The sequence below is a fragment of the Silurus aristotelis genome (genome assembly GCF_946808225.1).
Source record: "Silurus aristotelis genome assembly, chromosome: 8".
Classification (NCBI taxonomy): domain Eukaryota; kingdom Metazoa; phylum Chordata; class Actinopteri; order Siluriformes; family Siluridae; genus Silurus; species Silurus aristotelis.
The window spans coordinates 16,042,566-16,066,089 of record NC_139581.1 but is presented as its reverse complement, the minus strand read 5'-3'; the positions used below and the strand labels follow the sequence as shown (position 1 = coordinate 16,066,089).

Below are 23,524 nucleotides of genomic sequence, written 5' to 3'. Positions count from 1 at the left end.
TTAAGCAGGAGTCAGTATGAAATAGAGAGTTGTATGGCATTGGGCCTGGATGAGTTTGTGTTGAATGGGCCACACAGGAAATTAGCAACTGTTCCAGCTAACAGAGACAAACGACACATGAATTTCTTATGACTGAGTGGGAAACCAGGATTATCACATGCAGCACACTAGCTATACAGGGGGCACAGAATACAAATTATACGCTCATGCTTCACTGGACCTGTATGGGTAGGAGAAAAGAAAGACTTCGGGGTACACTGTAATGTTCTTCACAGATCATTATAATCTCTCTCTCTTTTTCTCTCTCTCTCTCTCTCTCTCTCTCTCTCTCTCTCTCTCTCTCTCTCTCTCTCACACACACACACACACACACACACACACACACACACACACACACACACACACACACACACACACACACACACACACACACACACACACACACACACAAGTCTGATGATTGAAAGATGCCCAGAGTCAAATGTTTACTTTGTGTGAAAAGGTTAATGCAGTTGAGTGGAAGAGAAGGGTAAACAGAGAACAGATAATGGGGAATAAAGAAGAGTGGAGTGGGAAGAAATGCTCGTCAGAAGGTAAGCAGGATCCTGAGAAAAGGTCATGTCAGCACTGCTAATTGGGCTTCTGCTGGGTGACACTGATGAGATGGCCACATGCTCATAAAAAAACAAGGGTGGGAGAGGTCATCGAAAATCTAGCTGTTGACTGGCAGCGTGGCCAGAGCAGAGACACAGAGGGGACAGAGGAGTGGAAAAAAATTAAGTCCAAAAGGGAGGGAATCATTGAGGAGTAGGGCAAGGTAGAATTGCTTATTTGAAATTCTATTCCTTGGTCACTGCTTTAGGTCAGAATAAGCTGAGAGAAAAAGTAAAGAAAAGACAACAAAACTCTCAGTTCCGCAAAGATTTGGTAGAAAGCCTACTACAGAACTACAGAGCCTCAAAACAGCATGCATTCTGCTAAACCTTTTCCTGTTCACTGCCCACCATAATCTTAGTTCAAACTTAATATATATAGCAATGAATTAATAAGTTAAGTTTCCAAATGAAAATGCAGCTACATTTTAAACTTTTTAATGCGTTTATGAATTTATCTCAGGTCACTGAAAAGCCAGGTTCACAATGTGTGACTGAACAAAAAGGCTTCTGAAGGCAGTATATTGTAACTTTGTGTAATTCCCAATATGCTGTCTAACTTAAATACTTTTTCAGCATACATGCTTTGCTGCAGACACTACTGGAAAAAAGAGCAAAAACAAAACAGACAAATAGATTGAACATCGTCCAGACACTTTTCCAGTCCTCTCTTGTGATTTTCCTCAGTAGTCACTGTGTAAATGTAACAAAAGTTAGTTCATCCAACGTAACAGTTAGCGCACACAAGCTCAAATCACTACCACAGTAAAAACATTCAGACGAAAAGCAAACAGACAAATGAATAGAAAATAGGACATTATCATAAAAAGTCTCAAGGTAATGCAGGTGAAATTGCACAATGTATTGAAATTGCAATCATTTATATGGAGAACTGTTTTTTTATCCCTTTCCTTCAATAAAAGAGAAGAGATTGCAAGCATGCTTTATTTAAATAGGGCTTTTTTTTTATGTTTTCTGCTATATGCTCCATCTATGTCTCAGCACCAGTGTGCTGGAAACTGTGGATTTAAATTTTTTTTTTTTACAACACCCACAGCCAGCTGTTTCTCTAGAGCAGTTTTAAATTTAACAACTGTGACGAGCAAACCTCTAGAGGCTTAAAATCTGCACAGAAAACCATAGCCTGTGCAGTGATCAGTTGCTAAAATAATACATTAATCACTAAATAATGAACGATTCGATTTTTAGACAGTCACGCACTCCAATTAGTGTTGGAAAGAAAGATGGTTTAAAAAGAAAAAATGAGAATTGTTCTGCCAAAGGATTGTTCACAGTGTGATGTCAGAAGCCTGTTCTGTCCTTGCTTTGCTCTCTGCACTTTTTTTACAAAGTTTTGCAAATGACAAATAACATATATCTTTCCCTGGCTGACACTCTAGAAGAATGTGCTATAAGAGCATCATGATGGTGTACGTTACCACTTTGAACAAAGAAATACCGTGTACATTTCTTCTCATTTTATATGTATGTTGTATCAGTGCCAGTCTTTCTCTTTAAATATATCCTAGTAAGTAGCAAGCAATAATTTGATTATCCTAATATTTGGATATTGCATTTAAATTGCATTTAAAGATAGCTTTCTCAGGAGGAAATCACACTTCATGCTAGTAACGCTAGACATCTTTAGACTGTTTTGGCTTCTTAACCAATATGATCTCACAGAAAAAACCCAAAGATATCAAAGAATTTAGCCATGGTGTCAAGCAATGTGTTTTTTTTTTCCAGACTGCTAGATACCTTTTGATAGTGTTCTATATTGTAGAGGTTTCCATTCACCCCAACTGCTATTGCCAACATGATAAGTAGTGGATGTAACCATGAATTTAAAAAAAAGCACTGCATAGCCTAAAATTCCACCAGGGCCAGCACTAGTGTTGTTTTGGTCTTTTTATAGTTGACAGAAATTCTGTGAAATGTATTGGTTCATCCAGACAGAGGACCTTTGTGAGATCTAGGCAAGAGGACAAGCCTGATGTTCTGGTGGAATAATATCTGTTGAGAACGGTGTTAAAATGCTCAGCCCTGTGCACTGAAACTTTTTGAGGAGTGTTGAGCCATCGGCTGACCAAACTGGGATACTATATTTTTGAGGGCAATATAAACAGAAGAGTACAAAACCTGGGTGTTTGTGTGGCTTTGAATGCTCTGTGCATTTTTTTTTTTTGAGACACCACTCGATTTTCTATGAATCTGAGTTTCATCTGTGTCTGACTGCAGATTGCCTTCCACTTTGAGAGAAGGGCTGAGGACTGCAAGTTAGAAAGACCTACAAGTGCTCTGTGTTTGTCCCCTAGAGATGCCTGAATCTCAGTGGCACTGTCTTTAAGCTGGCACTATTACCTTGTTTTAATAAAGCCACAGTTATCTGAGACAGCCTGCATCATGGCACATCCCAGTTTGGACACCTTATCTTCCATTTAAAAAAAGGATGGTTATCTGCTTGAGGCTCTAGAGCAAGCACTAGTCTCTGCCAATATGTGTGCAGGACCTCTGGGCAACCTAGACCCCTAATATTGAGTTTATTGTGGGGTGGCAGCATCATGCAAGCTGGCTAGCCAGATTCCTAAATTAAATTTGGTCATATGGTCAGTCCAGCATTTAACTCCTTACAGTCCCAGCACAGTGTGACCTTTAAAGACAGCTGTTTGTTGTGTAACATAAAATCACTGAAGAAATATGACTTTTCCTGAGTGCCAGCGCAATATATATATTTTCCAATTTATTGTGCTGGCACATTCTCATTTATTTTATATTTATTTTTACAATATATTTGTCAGACATTTTCAACAGAAGCCCTATATTATGATTTGGTTATCCACCAAAATGAACACTGCAAATAGTTCAGAAAATCTTTTTCCTCCTCTGCATTTCTTTTCCGGCTTGGCCTGACTAATTAACAGATTAAAGTATGTAGGTTTGTTTCAAAGGTCAAGTGTTTAATTTTTGCCACTCTAAGTCCTTACTAATCATCGCACAACCTCTGGTGCATAACCACATAATGACACAGCTAATTTATTTAGTTATATTTGCTTAAAAATGAGCTGAGAGAAAATTTCAAACCTCTATGAGCTCAAAAAGCCTTGGCAGTCTAAATTATGAAGACATCTAAAGTATCTGTCCATAAACTTCTCTGGCAGAACTGTGAGTGAAGACCTTCTCTTCATGTTTTTAAATCTAAAGTACTTGGCTCCTCTCATTTAATTATATTGCTTTTTTTTCTTCACTTTCATTTATTATCCCTTCTGCTTTCGTTCTTTCTCCCTTCCTCCTCTGCTTGCTCTGTGACTCAGAGACAGCTGGCATAAGGATACTGAGTCTTTATTGCCCTCATATCAGCCTTGTGCCACTCCAAGAGATTTGGGTGCTTTGTTGGCAAGTACCACGGTCTGCGTGGTATTATTTTGCTGCTAGGCCAGTGTCAATGCATGCCCAATTCTGCTGGCCCGCAGGCACACACCACACAGACTTATTTACACACACATGCTATAAAGCACTGCTGAGGGTCTGCCTCCATGTTAGCTTCGCTCTATTTGCTGTGTTTGATCCAGGCAACATGTACGCACTCAGTTTGTTTACCTCATTCATTCCTCTTCTTTCCATGCTCTGTCACAACTTCCAGGCTTCCTGATCCAGTGGCTTAGCCTCCTCTTGCTCTCTTACTTTTCAATAGGACAGGAACAAATGATTCTTGATGGCTGTTGGATAAGGTAACACAAAGGTGATCCAAACTATCAGCACTCCCAAGCTTTTGATTTTGACAGCTAGTAAAACGAGAGAAATCAGAGCACCGGTATAATACATGATACAGTACTACATGAAGCAATAAATGTTTACGCACTCTATGCAGTGCCATGTAGTTTTAACTCCCACTGAGACTAATCACGCCATGCGGGACCCTTCTCTCCCATGCTGTTATAGGCTTGATTGTCTTTATTTTATTCACTGATCAGGTATTCACTTATTTACTTACCATTATCATGCATGTGCTTCTAAGCCCAGGGTCTTATTATTGTCATTCTGCTGGAGATCTAGCACTCTCACTCATCATGCAAAAAAAAAGAAAAAAAGCTCATTACATTAATTTGGCTTCTTTTCATAGGCTCGGCTTTCACTACCCAATTGTGAGAGACAAACACTAAATGACACTTTGTTTCAGCAGATCACAGCAGGGCTTGTTATTGAGAACGACAGACCTGCTTTTCAACATGAATGCCATTAAAAAGCTTCTCATGTTAACCAATGGCTAACTGCTGCATTTACTATAGATTTAAATACCTCCAATGACTTTTTTAGAAAACTTTAGAAAATGACTAATTATTCTAAAGCTCTTTAATATACACAAAATGGACAAAAGATCTGGGACACCTGACTTTTCCATCCATATGCGCTTTTTAAAAAAACTGTTACCACAAAGTTGAGGGCACACAATTGTATAGGATTAGCATTACATTGGTGGCATTTCATATTCCCCTCTAGTTTAAACAGGAGACACAAAACTGTTCCAGCCTGACAATACTCCTGTGCACAAAGCCAGCTCCATGAAGATACAGTTTACATGGGTTTTAGATAAAGTTTTTTAGTAGCTGTCTATATAACTCTGACCTCAATCCTATAAAACATATTTGGGATGATTTGGAATGCTGACTGCATCCCAGGCCTCCCCACCCTACATCAGAGCCTGTCTCTACTAATGCCCTTGTGGCTAAATGAGCACAAATCTCCACAATTACACTCCAAAAACTAGTGAAAAATCTTCCCCTAAAAGTGAAGATTGACATAACAGCAAATAGCAACTGGAAATGTGGCACATATGGCTGGAGAAGTCAGGTACCCTTCTGCTATTTTCGATATAGTGTATAAGTAAACAAACATATTTTGTCTACACAGGGATTTAAACTGGACGGAGAGAAGCTTTAGAGACAGATAAAGGTTGTTGAAGAATTGTAAGTGAAGGAACAACCTTCTAGCCAATTTCCATAGGCAGTGTACCAAAGAAAATTGATGTGGCTTTAAGGACACTAAATGACACCTGATATAAATGTTTATTTTGTGCATTATGTATATATTATACACTTAGATGGTGTCAAATAAAAAAGAAACCTGAATAAATGAGTGGATGAACATAAAGAGTGCAGAATTTATAGTTTATTTGATGACTCATTATTATGAATGTGTATGTATGTGCATTCCTGTTCCAAAATCTTTATCTTGGCTGAAACATGAATAAGATCACTCTAAGACATTGTGGGCTGCAGTGGCTGTGATCGGTTCTATGCTATAATGTGTAATTAGTGTACAGCTCATGTGGGTGTTTGATGACTTGTCTGTGTATCTTTGTGTGTGTGTGTGTGTGTGTGTGTGTGTGTGTGTGTGTGTGTGTGTGTGTGTGTGTGTGTGTGTGTGTGTGTGTGTGTGTGTGTGTGTTAGAGAGAGAGAGAGAGAGAGAGAGAGAGAGAGAAAGAGAGAGAGAGAAAGAGAGAGAGAGAGAGAGAGAGAGAGAGAGAGAGAGAGAGAGAGAGAGAGAGAGAGAAGATTACAGTGTCTCCATCCCAACACTGAAGGCTCATTGAATGGTTAGTTGAGTATGAAAATAATTTAAATAATCATCTTGGGAGCCACGTAATATTAACTAAACATCTATGTAAGATTTGGGACTGATGTGATGGATAGCAAAATGTCTATTTAGCTGCAATAACACTAGACTTTCAGCACATTTTAGCTCACTTCTTTAAAAAGTTGCTAAAATATTTTGCCCAACTGGAAACGACAATGTTTAAATATAAAATGTAAAGTGTAAATATCTAAATATATAAAGCTGTGTTTTTTTTTTTTTTTATAATAACAGTTGCTGCCATACTGCTATAATCAAGCCTTCCTTCACTACTAATACTTTGTCTTCTGAAGAGGTCACACTGTGACGTATCGATCTTCTTCTAGTTACACATCTTCACGTGACATAAATTGGCAGGCCAGAGTTCACCATGTTTGAACTTTGTAACATGGCAACATGCAAAACTTTTTTTGTCTTATATTCACAAATAATAGAAGTGTAGTGTGACTGCAGCCTAAAGGGAATATCTTCTGGAAGAGTGTTATTCTTCTAGTATATTTGGTAGAATAGACTAGTAGAACCTATCCTAAGGTACACTAAATCTATTCTTATAGTTTGAAATGCTCATAACCTTATCAGAACAGTTTCTGTTGGCTCTTTAATATATAAATGTAAACATTTTATCTTCTGCAGTGTTTTTCATTAACGAGAGTAGAAACAGGATGTTTTGCAAAATAAATGTTTCATCAGCTGTGCAAGCAAAGTGCTTTGAATATATTGTGGGTGACAATTTAATGGAAAAACCAACAAAAAAACCAATACAGATGAAAGATACAGGCCATAATCAGATGCATGTTTTTAATGAATGGGGTCTATTACTAGGGCCATGCCTCCCTGATCTCAAATCTCATCCAGTACTGAAGTTCTCGGTAGTGCTATCCCATAATCATGAAATGCAATCTAACTTGTGAAGAGCCCACACTCAGATGAATCATCTGCTACGATAATGACAGTGTTATACCGTTTTGAAGGAGGAGAGCTCCACTCTAATATTTCAACCGTAAAACAATTAAGGGTCGCACAATGTGGCAATGTACTTGGGTCTGTAGGATGCCGGTGATAATCTCAGAAATATTTCACAATTCTAATGAATTTACAGAAGTAGAAGTTATTATAATGGATGACAGCAGTCCATTTTTATTGAACACCAATTCAGAGGGCAGATAAACGTCCCTGGTGATTTGTCCAGTGTGTGAATTTCCCTTGCTTTCTGTGTACACTTCATAAAGTTTATTGGCAAACCAAAGGTAAACTGGGTATTTCTACAAGCAGCAGGGGGCTATTTCCAGAGCACAGATGCTTTATTACAAAGCAGTATACAAAAAAAATTATAATAAAGGATAGAATCTATTGCTTTTATTGCCCTGAAAGATCTACAGCTAGTAAATGGAGCTCATTCATTACATCATGGACAAATAGAGTTTCTGACAAGAGCGTTATTGCAATCTATTGCAATTGCTATTGCTTTTTCAATATCAATATTACATTCAGTAATATTTCACTGTGCATTATGTAGGAGTCCTGGCAAAAAAAAACAAAAAAACAGAGCCTGCATGATGGGACATAATATAGTCACATTTAAAAGGACAGTGATTTATAGTGTATAAAAATGGAAATGAAATGGTGTTTATGTAAGTGTAAATGCTTCATTAGTTTAGATTGTGAATGAATAAGTACCATAGATTTAGAGACTAGAAACAAGAAATAATGCTTGGACACTTATAACAGTCATATTGCCAGGTCTGATATTTACTATTCATGTTTGATTTTGATGTTGCTGTGAAAGTTGAGTTTGATTGCTAAGTGTTTGCAACATTTTAACAATATGTAATTTGGAACAAACATACATGCTGGAACTGCCAACCCTTTGCTGAGAAAAATATGGAGTTACACATTTTCGACCTAAAGTAGCTTTGCACCAGAAATGTCTCCAGTGAGGCAATAAACAAAGCTGTAAAGCAGGCCAGCTCATGTTAGGGCACAATGAGTATGTAGCAGATAAGGACCATTCTTGGGGGCAGAGCCAAATCCTTGATCAAGCAGCAGGGCTGAAAAGTGTGGAAACATATTACAGTCAACCTGGCTGTTCCACATTCATGTAGCTGCGAAAACCTTAAAAAAAAAAAAAAAATTAAATATTATAAAATTACACCACTGGCTATTTTATTTTGCACACCTGTGCTCCTGATCATTAATGCAATTCTTCAACAAGCCAGTCATATGGTAGCAATGCAATACATTGCAGTTAGAGGTGAAGAATTATACTGCACATAAAACATGAAAATTAGGGTAATAAAATTAATCTCATTCACTTGGATAATCTCAACACCTTAGAGATGAACTGAAACACTGACTACAACCCAGGCCTCCTCACCTTACATCATGTCCTTGCCTTTGGTAATGCCCTTGTAACTGAATGAGAACAAATCTCTACAATCAAACTCCAAAGTCTAGTGTAACTTCCAATAAGAGAGGCGGTTAATAAATGGAGCAAATGGAGATTAAATGTGGAATGGCATATTCAAAACGCACATACAAATCTTATAGTCAGATGTCCAAAATGATTTGTTAATATAGTGTATTTAATAACTTATAATTATAATTTCTTATTATTCTCGAAGGGACTTGTAATTTATCAGTTTTCTCAAGTGTACACATGAGATCACCGTTCCAGTGAAAGGAAACCTGTTGTAAACTCTTTCTTTCAGGTAAAGGTTACTGTTCACATGGAGAAAGATGTTGATAGTATCTCTGACTCTAAAGCTCTAAACATAATTTTCTTTTCCTGGGTTTCACTGATAAAGACTAAATGGTTTCTAAGAGCTCTAGTTTAGACTTTTAGTATGTTGGCTTGCTATCTCACACTACATTTCTGAAAAGAAATAGCTGATTATCGTTTTTAAATGTTGTTTTCCTCTATTCTCCTTGATTTATAGAAACTCAAAAGTAGTAGTAATAAAAGCAGATATATTGCATAACTCTAAATAAATAAATAAGTAAAAGTGACTTTGATCTCTTAATTTTCATTTAGAAATTGAAAAGTTAAGAAAATCTTGTTGACTCTTGAAAAGCTGATGTAAGAAATGGCTTCTTAGGCTTAGCAGTAAGAAGGCACTTACATCAGTGAATGTAAAAAAATCTACTGCTCCTAAATTTACTAGAGGAAAAGGCAAAACCACAGATTAGTTTCCTTCAGCCTTTAGTGATATTAAAAACAAAAAAAAAACATCCAAGAAGAAGATGCAATGCTCGGCCCTTAATGACAGTAATGAGTGTGTGTACTGCCTTCTAGTTTTACGTGCTTTACACTTTAGATCTTACACCTATCTGGCCAGTTGCTCTGTGGGTGTTATTATGTATGTGTGAAAAGGCCATTAATTCAGTGTTTGTTTATTTAATACCAATTTACTTGTCATTAGACTGGCAGAACCACATCATAAATGCCTTAGAAAATCATATGGTTTATGTCTATGTGCATTATACAGTACTTATTATATTGCTTGTACTCATGATTGCTTATGTCACATGCAGACTTTTACCAAGCGTACTCTATAATGTACCGTGTTATTCCAATAACTCCCAAAGAGTTTGACATGTCCCCCTGGGAACCACGAGAGTACTGCAGGAGAGGCACATTAAGATAGAATGAGAGTAAAAAGAGTGAGTAATAAAGTGCAGTGTCATGAGGGGACAGCTAGATCACAAATTGTCAAATAAGGAGGATAAAAGAAGAAACAAAATGTAGAGGGAACAAAAATGTAGAAATAATGCTTACACATGAGACTTACCACTAAGCAGTGTGACTATGTCGTTAGGAGGTTGCTCCTTTAGCTAGGAAGACAACATGAGAAATACGTTTGTGACAGGCTTTGAAAGATTGATCAACTCCATTTTTTTTACACAAAAAAATAAGAAAATACAAGGAGAGGTCTGAGTTTTGTTTTGTTTTGATTAGCAAAGATGGTCTTGACCAAAATACTTTCAGAACCAGTGTATTTTAACACAAATAAGCAATTTAAATCAACAGTGTTCCAACATTGCTAATATTCAGAACAACTGCACTGAAATCGCATCACTCTGCTTGTTGTGTGCTCAACATAAAACTTTAATTTTATCATAATCCATGCTCTATTAAGCTTTTGGAACTATTTTCACTTAAGAAATATTAGCACAATATTTGGCCATAATGTGTTTGAATTTTCAGCTATGTGAATTTATTAATGTCACTGTTACATAAACGCAGTATCACAGTAATGTAGAATATATGTATGTAAGATATTGCATAATTATATATTTTCCTCACAGACCTCAAGGGACCTGTCATAATATTATCTGTAACAATAGTGACAGCTTGGACATGAGTTCTCTAATGATACTGCTAAGAATCATAACGCTAGCAAAACATAATTGTTGTTTTGATTACATTTAGACAGGCTCGATATTTGTTCTTATCCTCTTGCTTCTAATTAAAACTTTTCCAAGCCCTAGCATAAATTCATTAATTTTTATCTATAATTCATCCTGGTTGCTGCTGTCAAATAGATAATTACCCTCTGTCTAAGGTGTCCTATTTAGATTTCTGCTCTAAAAACTGTTATTTGTGGTCATTGGCAGATATATATATACACATACACACCTCACATTTCACCAACCATTTTAATATATGTATTCAAAGGACAGTACTATAGAAATAAAACTTAGTAGTCACTGTGCAGCTTTAATAGTAGTATAGATTTACTGTTCTCTAAAATAACTCAACAAACAGCCATTATTGACTAAATAACAACCAATGAATGTGAGTACACCCTGAGTGAACATCTCAAAACTCTCTTTAAAGTGTCAATATTTTGTGTGAGCACTATTGCTATCTAGCACTGCCTTAATCCTCTTGGACATGGAATTCACTAGCGCTGCACAGGTTGATGATGGGGTCCTCTTCCACTCCTCCATAATGACATCAAGTGCTCCATAGGGTTCAGGTCTGAAGACATACTTGGCCACTCTATCACCTTCTCCTTCAGCCTCCTCAGCAACGCAGCTCTCATCTTGGCGGTGTGTTTGGGATCGTTATTATGTTGTAAAACTGCCGTTTAGCCCAGTTTCTGAAGGGAGGGCATCATGTTCTGCTTCACAGTACATGATGGATTCCATGTTTCCCTCAATTAACCACAGCTCCCCAGTACCCGCAGCACTCATGCAGCCCTAGACCATGATGCTACCACCACCAAGCAAGAGTAGGCAAGACACAATTTTCTTGGGAATCCTCACAGGTGCGTCGCCACACATGCTGGACACCATCTGAGCCAAACAAGTTTATCTTAGTCATCAGTCCACAGGACATGGTTTCAGTAATTCATGCTCTTGGACAGGTTGTCTTCAGCAAACTTTGCAAACCTTCTTGTGAGCCAGCTTTAGAAGAGGCTTTCTTTTGGGACGACGGCCATGCAAACTGTGTGCGGCATATAATCTGAGTAATGACAAGCGGAACTTCCACTTCTGCAACCTCTAAAGCAATGCTGGCAGCACTCGTGTCTGTTTTTAAAGCAGCTTCTGCACCTTACGCACAGCACAAGGACTCAACTTCTTTGATCGACCCCTGTGTAGCCTGCTCTGAGTGGAACCCGTCTTGGAAAACCTCTGTATAAACCTGGCCACTGTACTGTAACTCAGTTCCAGAGTGTTACTGATCCTCTTATAGCCTGGGCCATCTTTGTAAGAGTCTTTGCAATGAGGTGCCATATTGAACATTCAGTGGTCAGTATGAGAGAATTGTACACAAAGCACCACATTTTAACTGCTTTAATACAAGATACACAAATTTTGTATGGTCTGGTCAAGCAGACAAAAACATGAACATGATGAATAGGACATCTGGCTATAATGACATACAGCTGTTATCACTTAGGGTGTACTCACTTTTGTTGGCAGCTATTTTGACAATAATGGATGTATTCTGAATGGAGTTATTGGAATGGAGTTATTTTTCAGGGGACTGTGAATCTGTACTGCTATATAAGCTGCACATTGACTATATTCGTAACTTGCTGTTAGTTAGGTTCCAAACGAGAACCCGCGAATTTACTGAGCCGCAAATTATTGAGGGTTGACTGTATGCTACTTTCTTTAGTTATCTACAAATATTTTTCTGTAACATAAAAACATGCAGATGTCATATAACAAACACCTAACATCTAATTAATTGGCATGTGCCTAAGAATATTTACACTGTACTGTTTTGCAGTGTTTGTATCTGTCATGGCAACACTGACCTCATTATGACGTGTTTATGGCAGTTTTGCAGGGTTGAAGTAATGTGTTACTGTTTATTTAGAAGTCTTTCGAAGCAGCTAAATAAAGAGCCCTTGCTAAAGCTGAGCACGCTGGCAGACTGCTGCTCCCATGGCCTTGTCTCTTCTTCACGTCTGACCCTCCTTGTACACGGACTCGACACGGGTTTGGTTGGGGACATTTTATCAACAGCTTAACACATGCCACTCTCTTCTCTCTTGCTTCTTATTCTTAATCCTTTTTTCCTATTTTTCTTAGAAATGTTCAGTGTTGTCAATTCTCTCTCCCTCTATCTTACTGCATCCTGCTGACCACTGCGATGAGACTGAACAGCATGTACCCTGTTTACTTTTTGCCCCTCTCTGATGTCGTGTTATTCTGCTTTTATCATCCACTGTTTTTCTCCCATTGCCTCACACGCCAGCACATGTGCATATCCCATTGCACATACCAAGCATCTGTCCCTCCTTGTGTCTGATTGGGATTCAGCTCACACACTAGCCTGTCTAATTAGAGTGAGATGGAGGAATGAGAAACAGAATAGCCTCTCTTAGAATGTCTTATCTGTATCGCCTCTCTGTCACCTCGCTTTCTCTTCTCGTTCTCTTTTTTGCAAAAGTATCACACAAGCACTGCTAATTGATTTGTTAAAGGACAGAAAAACTGCTTGTGTAATAATAAGTGTAGATACATTTCTGTCTATATCTTCTCTATAGTACTCCAAATATCTGTTTTTGTATCTACAGTGGATGTGGCCTAAATTACTTTTTTGTTTGCTGGTTTGTCTGTTTGAATTAAATATGCCCCAGAGGAAGAAATGTCAGCATTGTTCGCATGGTGTTTGAATACTGGATCTGACAGTTCCTCAACCTCAGCTACATAACTCAAGTTCATAGTTTATCTCAAATATGGATATTATCTTGACTTTTATTATAAGCCTGCTCATTGACCTATTTATTTCTGTGGTCTTTTGCCACAATATTTTCTATGAACTATGAACACAGAAGTAACCTTTTTGACACTGACCATTATTGCAGTGATTGCATCACACAGTGCAGGAAGTTCATATTAAAGAACATGGTCTTTCTTCATTCTGCAAGCTTCAGATCCTATATGCATGCTTTCTATTTCCTAATGCACATCTGTGTTTTTATACATCTATCACATTGTCTATTCATCCGAAAGAATTTAAATTTGGTTACCTTGCTAGTACAGTAGTACTTAGTACTATTGTACGAGGTTGCGCCAAGCCCTTTCGAACAGGGGAACATTCAGAGAGTCTAGTATGTTAATTTAACTTTCAAATTTACTGTGATTGTGTTGATGTGTAGGCTAAAATGCTATTGGAAGTAGCCAGTGATAAACCTTAAAGGACCCTCTAACAGGTCTAGACAGGTAAGTTTCTCACCATCATTCTAAAATATAAATCAAAGTCTTTCTTTAATTTTACTGAATAAAAGCCATAGTATGTTTGAAAATTAATGTGAACTCTACAATACTTTGAGATAAGGATTAATATGATCACAAACAGTGTAGTGCTACAGTCTGTAGTACCATCATATATGTATGTAATACTATCTATTACGGATGGTTTGTTGGCTGGTATAAAATCGACGTGACCTTGGTGAACAGTAGCTACAACAGCACTCTATCTGCACTCTGCTAGTGTAGAGCTTAATCAATAATTGAACCGAGGTTCATCAAATCCAGGGCTGTATTTCATAGGCTTGTCTGTTTGAGTACACAACATCCACAGAGAGGCAGCAGCAGAGCGAGTTTGTGGACAGAAGCTCTCAAAGCCTCTTTGATCTACCACACACATCTACTGAGGATTCACATGTAGGGCCAGACACATGGGAGCGACGTGGTTGTGCATACATACTCAGTGACGCACTATGTTACATTGCTTTCGATTGTACCATCAGACATAGATATTACATACTGTATTATATATCAAATGACAGACTGACAAGCATCCATAGCCACTCACCCTGAAGTTGAAAGAGCCTGTCTTTTGCTTTTAAAGGAATATTCAAGTGTTTACATGAAATATAATTTAAATACTGCATAACATAAAAGTTGAATGACTTGAGTTTAAGACTATTAGTAGTTTTCAAAAGGCCAAAACCAAAAATAAGGCACATCGCAGCTACATTCACTATCAATAAAAACTTTAAAATCTAAAAAGCCAGTCTTATTAATTTGAATTCTGACATGCCAGTTACCTAAACAAAACTCTTATGTTTGGTGGTATTATGTGTGATTAGGCTCAAGCAATTCACAAGTTTTGCAGGTATTTACTGTAACTCATTGTAACAAACTCAATGACCCCGTACTGGAAGAAAGGCAGACAGGCAATAGTTCACCAAGCAGAGCCATCTTTATTCTTTCCACCCTGGCGCTTTCCCTTCCAGTATTCACGCCAGGGCTCACCCACACCCACGCGGCTCGGGACGCCCTTCCTTCCCAACGTTAGCCGGCAGTCTCTTCCGGATCGGCACGCGCTTCCTTCAGCGTCCGCCCGTCTCACTCGCGGATCGGCCGCTTTCTCTCTTAGCGCCGCCCGAGTTTCCTCACGGGCCGGCACGCCTTTTCTCGCGTTCACCCGAGATAACTTGCCGGCCGACACGTCTTTCCATCGGCACAGGCTTAGTCCCCGTTCGGTGACCCTTTCTCTCGTCTCTCTGCTTGGTAATACTCTCCTCGGGGTTGGCATCTCTCTCCTCTTTATTGGTGTTGCCGGACTGAAACAGAGCGCACTAATTACTCTCATCAGCTGCAGGTGTTTCTTACCGCTCGTTCCGTCCGGCTCCGCCCTCCACTCGCGCCCCGCTGCCAAACTCATATTACATGATCATATTCAGAGATTTATTTTAACACTGTTTTCTTAAAAAGTTTTTTATTTCAAAGTTATAACAAATGCCATATCATTATAATTATGCTTTGAGCAAATATGTAGATGTAGTCATTTTATGAGGTTTTTATATTAAATACTGAGGAAAATCCTTTGAGAGATACATTATATGAACGAAAGTATTGGGACACCAGACTTTTTTCAGCCATGTTTTACTTATCCTAACTGTGACAGGTCGGAGGCACAGAGTTGTAAAGGGTGTCCTCGAATGTGGTAGCATTAAATTTACCCCACACTTGAACTGGGAAACACAAACCTGTTCCAGCATGACAATGCCCCTGTGAACAAAGGGACCTCTATAAACATATGGTTTAAAGTAAAAGATCTTAATTCTCCTGCTATAGATATCTGACCACAACCTTAATTAAGATTAAGAGCAATGCATATTGCATTACAGGTCTCTTCACCCTACATCAGGACCAGACTACTAAATCCTTTGTGGCTAAATGGGCACAAATTTCCACAACCACACTCCAAAATGTAGTGAAGCATCCTCCCAGAAGAATGGAGGTTTTTATAACTGCAAATGAGAACTGGAAATGGGCAAAATATGCTTGAAAATGCACTGGGATTCTGGGATGTTCGTAAAGCACATTCATTTTATGGTCAGATGTATAAAAAGTTTTTCCCGTATAGTATTGTTGGACAGTGACTCACATTAACATATTTTCCAGACACTTACCATTGCTGTTGATGCAAACTGCAGTGTAGTGTGCTGTAAACAGTCAGGGCATGACCTTATACAAGATCAGATCAGGTTAGTAGTAAATCACAAAATTCTACATAATGGCAGACCCTTTAGTCATGCAGTTTTAAACAGCATTTCTATAACGTGCTTTTTAGAAAACACTTGCTATCTGTAAATATCCTGCTGTAGGCTGAATTTGAGCAGTTGTGAAGACGTGTCTTCACTGCACCTGAACCTAAAAAAAACTGCATCCAGGACTCCCAGCTCTCCCAGCTGGATGCAGTTTATGCCTTCCTTCTCCTCTCGCTGCAGACAGTACTCTAATAAATCAAGAGTTTTATAAAAAATAAAAAAAATCACTTTACTCATCACCTATCTCAGGCCAGCTTTGAAACACACTGCCTTACAGCCACACGCATATACACACACACACACACACACACACACACACACACACACACACACACACACACACACACACACACACACACACACACACACACACAAAAAACATCTTTTCAAATCTGGCATAAAGCCTTTTTTTTTATTAGCACTACTACTAACATGATTTATCTGTGCACCTAAACTTCATCTGTATAAAAAAAAAAAATGTAAAAAATTGTATGCAGTTGTTCATATCAAGAGTGACTTTCAGCAAGAAAGAAAGAAAGAAAGAAAGAAAGAAAGAAAGAAAGAAAGAAAGAAAGAAAGAAAGAAAGAGACAGTCGCTTTGGGTGCTGTAACTGAATAAATGCATTAAAAACCAGATGCCTACCTTATCAAGCAGAGTATATCCAAACACACACACAACTGTTTTTGGGGACTGTCATTGACATAATTATTAATGCAACTAATTAATGCTATGCTTTAAAATCTAACCTTAACACTAACCCCAGAGACAGTTTGCCTTTTTAGTTCTTTTTTTCTCTTTAATACAAGCTGCCTATTTCTCCCTGAAAAAAAAGCTCTTGGGGACCAGCCAAAGTTAACCAAAGGAGATATTTCAGTCCTAGCATGAGCAGGACCCAGACGATCCTGTTTCATTTTGTATGTGAACTGCATATATCATGTAATACATATAAATATTTCTGCACATGAGGCTGTTGCCATGTCATACCTCCTGAGGCAGCTATTTGAGTGTAAACACTGAAGTACATTGCATTTGTCACTCCATCCTTAAATTCACTGCAATCTACCCACATCTTTACACTGCTGCTCCAGTGCTCTGTTTTCTTTAAGCCTAACCGTGTTTCCCACCTTGCAGTTCTCCTCCACACTCCTGCTCTGCTCCCTTTCTTATTAATAGATGTTGTCGCATGTCATTAACGCAGTTTGTGCTGGAAAGGAGTTTGAAACTCATTTTCTCTGCATGTTTCGGCATCGTTAATTTCGGCCTTTGTAGCAAACTTGTTGCTCTTTTAATTTAGTGTCCATATTTTGTGCCTCCCTCCTTTTGCCACCAGACCAGTTTGCTTCAACCTCTTATTCTGGACCATAACTTTGGCAAAGACAAAAGCACCATCATAACCCCCAGTGTTTTGCTGTATTAATAAAGTAATGGATGGATAGAAAGATGGAAGGATGGACAATATGAACAATAGGATTTGTATGTGTTTTTTTGAGTATCCTATTCCACATTAACCCTCATTTGCAGTTATAGTAACGTCCACTTTTCTGCTAAGATGTACAGATGTAACGTGATTAGGCCTGGGGTGCAGTCAGCTTTGCATTTCAGCTCAAAGGTGTTTAACAGGGTTAAGGTCAGAGCTTTATAGCCTTGTAAACTATATCTTAATGGAGTTTTGCCCCACTGTCTTGCTGGTACAGGTTTGAGTCTCCTAGTTCAAAGGAGGGACAATGTAATGCTACCATGTATAAAAACATCCTGTAAAGTGTGTAGCTATAACAGAACCACATATGACTGGAAAAGTCAAGTGTCCCAATACTATTGTCCATATGGTATAGTTGTAGGAAAGTATAGTATAGTATAGTATAGATACTGTAGACCCTAGCCCTAGATAGATAGATAGATAGATAGATAGATAGATAGATAGATAGATAGATAGATAGATAGATAGATAGATAGATAGATAGAATCTCGAAGTTGTGAAGTGCTTTGCATTCTGTAATTTGACAATTCAACAGACACATTTGAATTTCAAAGCAAAGGAATGTCTAAATTATCAGGCATAAATCAGCGAGCCGAGACAGAAAAATGGTCAGTGATAAATAGATTTCAAACAGCAGATGGGTCTCAGGGACTGACGAATCACCTGAGGGAGGGCTTCTGGAAAGCATGACAACAATCTGTTGATGTAGTGTTGTGCTTTGAAAAAGTGTAGCTTCATATTCTTATAGAAATAGAGGAAATAGGTTTTGCAGTTTAATTGTTTTTCATATTTAGGTTTGTGGTATCCAGTGGTTGTCAGTGAAGTGGGTTGTTACTGTCATTCCTAAATGTTGTTTCTCCATGGCCAAGGTGCAACATGGAACAGAACAACAGGACTAGATAAAGTATAACACACCACAGTGTGAGACTAAGTTCAGGACAATAAATACAGAGAACAGAACAACAGATACTTAGAACAATAAAAACATTGCACAATAAAGACAAAATATTATGTCTGTAAGCGGTTTTGTAGCACAGCAGCAAAAAGTCCCAGTCATGCATTCATGTCCCAAGAGAGTGATAATGGAGGTCAGGCTGTTGATTTGCAACCTCACTTTCCTACTTGTGCTGCATATTATTTTTTTGCTCTATGTGATGATGTGATATGAGCAGTGGTAACACTTTGCCATACCGATATATCTGAAAAATTTCCAGAATTTTCCATCCAAAGACATCCTATACAATTGTGCACCTCCAAATTTGTAGTAACAGATTGTGAAAGAACTGCATATGGCTGAAAAAGTCTGTGTCCCACTTTTGTTTATACAGTGAATTATTACAATTCCCATTGAGCGTAAGAAAAAACACCGCTATACAACTGTGCATAAAATGTCATGACTGTAAATTTAATGGCACATTTCCATATAATGTATATGTTTCATTACACATTTACCTGAAAACCTATGATCTTTCATGGCACACTTGAGGACAATTGTGTGCAAATCTCATTGTAGCATTTTTAATGCCAAATGTCATGACAGTATGCCATACATACTTTTGTTGACCTAAAGTATTAACCGGAATGTTTTAGATAGTGGCAGAATGTGTTTTTATTCTTAAGCATATGGTATACATTTGGAATGGTAGAATGTCACAAAGATAAAAAAAAACCCATTGCATTTAATATATTGATGCTTTTATTATTATTATTGTTTTATTAGTTCCTGTATTTACCTTCCTTTCCTCGGTTACACACACACACACACACACACACACACACACACACACACACACACACACACACACACACACACACACACACACACACACACAGCCTTTTAGACTTCACTACTATCGTGAGTCACTTAAAATAGAAAGAAAATTTTAAAAACTTCAATTATTTTATGCTGTAAAATAGTATAGCAATGATGAATCAGCTGTTTTATGTAATGTACTTTGTAACCCCCTACACAGTGTTCAAAGTATGTAGGATGACCTGAGCTACTTTTGTTTGAGAAGGGGTTTAGTCAGAACTTATTAACGTTGCACTTTCGCCGCTTTCTTTAATCTCTTTTTTAAATTTCGGTTCAAATATATTTCAGAACGTATGTACTAAAAACACTCGGTAACAAGCGACAAACTCTTTAAATAGGGACAAAGGGGCAGAGTACTTGCTCTTGATAGTAATTAGTGGATTACAGCTTGAAAGTTGTGCAGGATTAGGATACGGTCACAGAAAAGGTTAATTGAAGAGAAATTGTAAATTGCAGTTTAAGTTGTGTGATCCTCAACACTGCTAAAGAGAACTAATTACGTTGGGGTAATGCTGTGAAAACCTGAAGCAGAACTTTTAAAACTATTTCTTAAAGGCATGGTCACAACTGCAATTTTACTCAAGAGATGAGGGGAAAAGGCCACTGTTACCCTGGATTAAAGTGATTTCTTTTCATTTCGTTTGATGCGATACTTTGTAAAAAAACGTGCAAACTTGTTAACCCCTGCCAAAAAAAAAATATTACAAACGCACTGAGCAAAACAACATCTGCTTTTTATTGCTCTGCATACTAATGATTATACCATTTGAGGCTAAGTGAAAGTGTAAAAATACAAGATAGTGTCAGCATAGGCCGTACAGCACTCACTGGGTTAGGGTTTCACAATTGTATGCACAAATCAAAATGACTGAAGGGCAAGTATTACATTTATGCAAGGCTTTTTTTCTATTCATTTAAGCACCAAATTAAATAATACAATACATTTCTGGGAATTACAGTGTGTCTCAATATCTTCAGATAATGAAAAAAATAATGTGAGCTTTTTGAACTCAACATGGTGATCAAGAACAATTATCACACATACACACAAACACACGTGGGTATTTTCACGTGCACACAACCATTTAACGGTTTTTGCCTTCTAATTTTGCATTATCCACAACATGCCCACTAACTGCACCCACAATTTATTGGCTTGCACATGCAAAGTATTACTTTAATAAATGAAATCCCCTAGATTATTCATAATGTGCAAGTTACACAACACATGATAAAAAAAAATATTTCCAAAAAGAACAAGGCAGTTTTGTGATTTGATGCACTTGTGTTGAACTACGCAATACAAATTACATCGAATCAAGGCATGGGAACAAGCCATCCATGTCTGTCTGTGTTTTCCCTCCCACAACCTCTCCATAATCTTTCTTTCTATGTGTTTCGCATTCTGGAAGTCTTCCACCCCCCGTTCTGTGTGTGCGGTGTGTTTTACATGCTAAATTAGCTTTTTTACCTAGGCACCTGCTCAAATTTGAGTTGATTCCTTCTGCGTACAAGATAGAAGCTGTTTAGGCCGAGGTTCTCACAAGTCGTTGAGATGCCAGGGTGGTTCGCCTGACAGGTAGATGTAGATTGCTAACTGATAAAGTGAGGAGTGCAGGGTAAGATCAAAGCACTTTAAGGGTTCATTGGCAGGGAGAGGCAGCACTACCCAGCATGCACCATGTGTTCAGAGAGAGCTCAGCTCACTGATGTTGCACTTGCTGGTGTGCAGGGATCCCGCACATGCTGCTGCAACCAGTCTGTACCTGCTGCCTATAGGAGGACTCTTTGTTCCAAACAAAAGTACAGATTGAATTTGGAGGGGTGGAGGCGATGCAGTGGCCTTGGGTTCATATTCTCAGCCTCCTTCTGAGACAGACAGCTGAAATATTCAAACAGGATGAGAGAGGCTGGGGAAGAAAATCACTAATGCAACTTGTAATGGCACACCCAGAGAAAGCCTGGCTGAGCGCTACTGCATCAGATATTCCTACTTTATCCTGTATTGAATGAAATGATTATGCATTAACGAAACCGTGAATGGTAGTTTTGTCTTCACACTAAAGACAAAGCATACGCTCTGGGAATTTGCTTGGATTACTTGAAACTTTATACATTGTATATTGTATATTGTCATCTATATTTGAATTATTCGGTGTGTTTATACTACATTGTATTTACTGCATGTTTGTTATTTTACAAATTCAACTCAATCTTAATAAACATGCTTTTTTTTCTTTTTTTCGAAGTTCTATGGCAAATGCTTTACAGCTTATCTAGACACTCTTAAATGATCAAATCAAGGAAAACCTGCCATCCAAATTTGAATATCTAAATATCTTTGAACTTAAGTTGTTGCCTTAAATCACAAACTCTGGAAAAAGTGATAGAGGAGAAGCTTTATTGTCCACTGTCTTTTAACAGAATCCATTTAAATTTTGTAACTATATACTGTGAGAAAAAAAATTTGAATTTATAGTTAAATGGACAATAAACTATTATCATTTCAAGAGGAACTAAAAGATAAAACTATTAGGTTTGAAATGAGGTACTAAATGTTACATGTACTACTTTCTTCATTGCATTTTTTACAAATTCCACAATGTTCTTCTTGCCCTAAGTGATCATGACCAGACATTTAAGAACTTGAGTGGAAACCCTTATAAGCCTGAGGCATGTGATGATGGTAATGTCCCTGCTCACAGTAATGGAACGGAACTGTAATGGAAATTGCTATACCATTACTCACACATGTACACTTTTGGGTTTTGCTAATGGTGCCTTGTACATCTCAGCTTTCTATTACATTGTAATGAAGCACTGAAAACCCGACCATGCAGATAATTGGTTCATAACTTGAAACATCTGCAGGAGCAAAAACAATATCTGAGATTAGAAACGTGTGATGTGCACACGGCTACAAATGAAGCGAGGTCAGGCTGACTGCCTTATTTGCTGAATCCATCTGAAGGCAATTGCAGAGGCTTCACTGTAATTCAAATAAGCATTCTTGCGTGGCGACCCTATCAGAACAGACTGGTGAACATGGTCCTGAATGACATTAAGAAAAAAGTACAGGCCTTCCTTTGCAATGATCCAGGTCTTCAGTGAAAAATACATGATGCACCGTTGATTTACAGAAACATCGACTGAGTAGCAAATAGGCTATCCATGCAGGGCTGAATGCTGTGCTCTCCATGCAATGCAGGCTATAATCAATTTTAACAGGCCACTCAGAAGGCGTCTAAAGTGACAAAAGGAAAGACGGCAGTAGAAGAAAGAGTGTAAAAGAGATGGGGTGAACAAGGCCGAAAAAAAGACACGGCAGATACGCCCGTGGTTTTGATGGATTTCCTCATCAAAAGCTCGTCACGCGGCATGGCAGCTCTCTATTTTACACCTGACCTTCTCCTCTTAAATACCCTGTTTCACAGCAGCAAGGTAAGCAGGTGAGTGATTAGTGGGGTGCTGCATGCAAGCCAATGTGACGAACTGATATCCGCTCTGAAACCGCTAACCATTAAACCTCTTCATAAAAACTACATATTGTAAACCCTGTAGCTTGTACTTTATGTTTTCCACATTAGCAAAAACAGCAGCATTTGATTTTGCGTATTAAAGGTTCAGTAAAGTTAAAAGACATTTTAGACATGTTCCAAAAGCCTCCATGTGAGATTTAGTAATGATAGCATAGTGGCGAGAGAGTGAGAATTATGTGCATGGTCTTTTCTGGAGGCAAATGATAAAGAACGGGATTGTGACTGATTTTCCTGTGTTATGCTAGCTATATGTGCACTGTGCAGTACTGTTCAATACGATGGGAGAATAAGGGAGAATAGGATCTATCTACCAGGATACAGAAACCTGATCTTGTGGTGAGTGGTGTATGAATTCAATCGAGGGGAAGGTGATGTGATTGGATTTGT

At 38.1% G+C, this 23,524-nt stretch overlaps 1 protein-coding gene and 1 long non-coding RNA gene across 2 annotated transcripts in view; one reads left to right on the top strand and one right to left on the bottom strand.

Moving 5' to 3' along the window:
• Window positions 1-23,524, top strand: part of rtn4rl1b (reticulon 4 receptor-like 1b) — a 172,177-nt gene that overhangs the window by 74,254 nt on the left and 74,399 nt on the right. The window lies entirely within an intron of this gene.
• On the bottom strand, window positions 11,582-19,454 carry LOC310729978. Its single transcript, XR_014534708.1, has 3 exons — window positions 16,659-19,454; window positions 15,415-16,573; window positions 11,582-14,879 (listed from the first exon to the last, which is right to left on the bottom strand). It is a non-coding gene; the product is annotated as an uncharacterized lncRNA (long non-coding RNA).